Source organism: Garra rufa, chromosome 1 (genome assembly GCF_049309525.1).
Source record: "Garra rufa chromosome 1, GarRuf1.0, whole genome shotgun sequence".
NCBI lineage: Eukaryota > Metazoa > Chordata > Actinopteri > Cypriniformes > Cyprinidae > Garra > Garra rufa.
Genome location: NC_133361.1, coordinates 90852848 through 90856009, shown reverse-complemented (window position 1 = coordinate 90856009; position 3162 = coordinate 90852848). Strand labels below are relative to the sequence as shown.

Here is a 3162-nt window from a genome sequence, read left to right as displayed (position 1 = left end):
CTATCATAGTACACCGGTGGTTTTCAATCCTGATCCTGGTGACCCCCTGCTCTGGGCTGTGTTTCCAAAAAGCATTGCAATCCTTAATACAACGTAGACGCATTGAAACCAATAGAGTTACAATCAACTTAGGGTTACGGTGACTCTGAAAAACGCAGCCCTGCATATTTTGTATGGCTCCTTTTTCTGACACAACCAGATGAGTTCATGGAGCTCTCTCCTAACGAGCTAATGATCTGAATCAGGTGTGGTTAATAAGGGAGACATACAGAGCAGTGGGATTGGAAACCACTGCAGCACACAACAAAAGGGACCTCTTTCACTTTAGAAGTCAACAAGAAATCACATGACCCCGGCGTGATTTGAACACGCAACCTTCTGATCTGGAGTCAGACGCGCTACCGTTGCGCCACGAGGTCCTGAACTCAGAGGTGATGTATTTTGCTTAACGTGCTTGACACATAATGCAAATCGGTAAATATACGGTGCTCAAGGAACATTCTTGATTTTGGACTTCATACTCAGGAGATCAAAAACAGATCGTCTGACCTCAAGGTGATTTGGAGTCAGACACGCTACCGTTGCGCCACCAGGTCCTGAACCCAGAGGTGATGTATTTTGCTTAACCGCCTTGACAAAGAATGCAAATCGGTAAATATACGGTGCTCAAGGAACATTCTTGATGTTGGACTTCATACTCAGGGAGATCAAAAACAGATCGCCTGACCTCAAGGTGATTTGGAGCCAGACACTCTACCGTTGCACTACAAGATAGCGGAAAAAATATTTAGTGTTTCATGCTTAAGCACTTTGATAAACTCTGCAAATCAGCTAGTCTTTACACTCACAAAGTCAAGAACAGATCGCTTGACCTCAACATAATTGGAACACGCAACCTCCCGATCCGGGGTCAGGCGGACTCTGTCGCGGCCACGAGGTCGAGAAAACAAGTCGGCGTTCCTTGCTTAATTGCAATTTGCAAATCAGTCACGGTAAAGGGCTGTAGACTTTATACTATTGATGTCAAGAAGAGATCAACTGATGTGATTGGAACATGCAACATTCTGATCTGCATTCAGCCATGCTACCGTTATACCCCAAGACACCACAAACCTATCCGGTGTTTCCTGCTTAAGCCACCTTTTGTCACCCTGTCTTTAATAGCTCAGCTGGTAGAGCGGAGGACTGTAGATGATACATTGGCTATCCTTAGGTCGCTGTTTCGATTCCGGCTCGAAGGAGCTGGCTTTTTGAATTCGGCACGTAGATGACCCCAAGACACCACAAACCTATCCGGTGTTTCCTGCTTAAGCCACCTCTAGCCACCCTGTCTTTACAGTTTTTTTTAATTGGTTTGGTACTATTTTCAGTAAAGTGTGCATTTTCAAATCTCTTAGTACAAAACTTTAAACTGATCACATTTGTAACACCACTAGTCATTCTTTCAAATCTGATGTCATGATTTCATTGTATTTGGACATATTTTCATTCCACTTAATCATTGTTTCAGAACACAAGATCATTGTGATATATATTGAGAACATTTGCTTTAATCACCCAAACAAAACAGTAAGTTCTTTTTTCAGCTTAGTACTTTTACCAATCATTTCATTCAGGAGCAAATAATACAAGGTAAGCGTTTCAAATTGTCCTTGGTGCCGAATGAGGGTAACCGAACTGTAAAATTTACATAGCAAATATTACACTTATGTTCAGACAAAAAAAATAATATATATATATATATATATATATATATATATATATATATATATACACACACACACACACACACACACACACACACACACACACGAAAAAGGATAATAAAAAAAAAAACACTCATCATTTACATAAGTCATTTACATAAGCCAAATACACTGCCTGGCCAAAAAAAAAAAAAAGTCGCTATCTGGATTTAAGTGCTATGATCTGGGTTTGCTGATATTGGTCAAGTCTAGGTTCGGCAACAGTATGTGCTCAAAGAATGAGGTCAGCTGACTACCTGAATATACTGAGTGACCAGGTTATTCCATCAATGAATTTTTTCTTCCCTGATGGCACGGGCAGGGGCGCCGCTCGCAATTTTGGGCCCTATGACAAAATATGAGGTTGGGCCCCCCTACCACACCAAAGCAGATCTCTGGGGGCCCCTAAAGTGCGTGGGGAATTGTCCTACTGTAACTTTCCCCCTCTTAGCGGCGCCACTGGGCATGGGCATATTCCAAGATGACATTGCCAGGATTCATCTGGCTCAAATTGTGAAAGATTGGTTCAAGGAGCATGAGACATCATTTCCACACATGGATTGGCCACCACAGATTCCAGAACTTAACCCCATTGAGAATCTTTGGGATGTGCTGGAGAAGGCTCAGACTCTACCATCATCAATGCAAGATCTTGGTGAAAAATTAATGCAACACTGGATGGAAATAAATCTTGTGACACTGCAGAGGCTTATCGAAACAATGCCACAGCGAATGCGTGCCATAATCAAAGCTAAAGGCGGTGCAACGAAATATTAGAGTGTATGACCTTTTTTTTGGTCCTATTGAACAGTGCAAAGTCTCAAACACAGTTCTACTTATATGGTAACTAATTGTGATCATCAGGGGAAACAATTAGTAGTTAGTATTTCTTGATTGAAAACTCAGCAATTTGTAACTTACAAATGACCAGACAACAATCAGTCAAGTTGAAAATGCATGGACATAATGAATGATTCATTGATTAAACATTAAGATCAGTTGAATTAAATGACAGACAAATGTATTCAACTGAATGATAAGAGATGCAAATCAAAAATTTGATAGTAATAACATTATGAGAGGCAGTTACTGTGAATGAAACATTTATTTAGATGAAACACGTATTTTGTGTAGTGAAAAGGATATTTTGTGATTATGTGTATTGTACTAACACAAATGAAAAATGCTTAAATGTTTGAAAAAAGTGCACTTTTGATGATCTGTTGTGATATAAGTACTAAGAGTTTTGAAAATGTACCAATTGCTTGTGAAAACTGCGCCAAACCAATTAAAAAAAAACTGTAACTGTTGTTACAGATTTGTGATGAAAACATTTAAATGCCTGTCTGATTAGTATCTACTCGTATTTAAATTTGGAAAAATGCAAATAAGATCCTATAAAAATGAGATCTGATGT

The 3162-nt window shown here is 39.6% G+C and overlaps 1 non-coding gene across 1 annotated transcript; it reads right to left on the bottom strand.

Moving 5' to 3' along the window:
- Window positions 1-347: 347 nt before the first annotated feature.
- Window positions 348-419, bottom strand: trnaw-cca (transfer RNA tryptophan (anticodon CCA)). Its single transcript has one exon. It is a non-coding gene; the product is annotated as a tRNA-Trp (tRNA).
- Window positions 420-3162: the final 2743 nt, after the last annotated feature.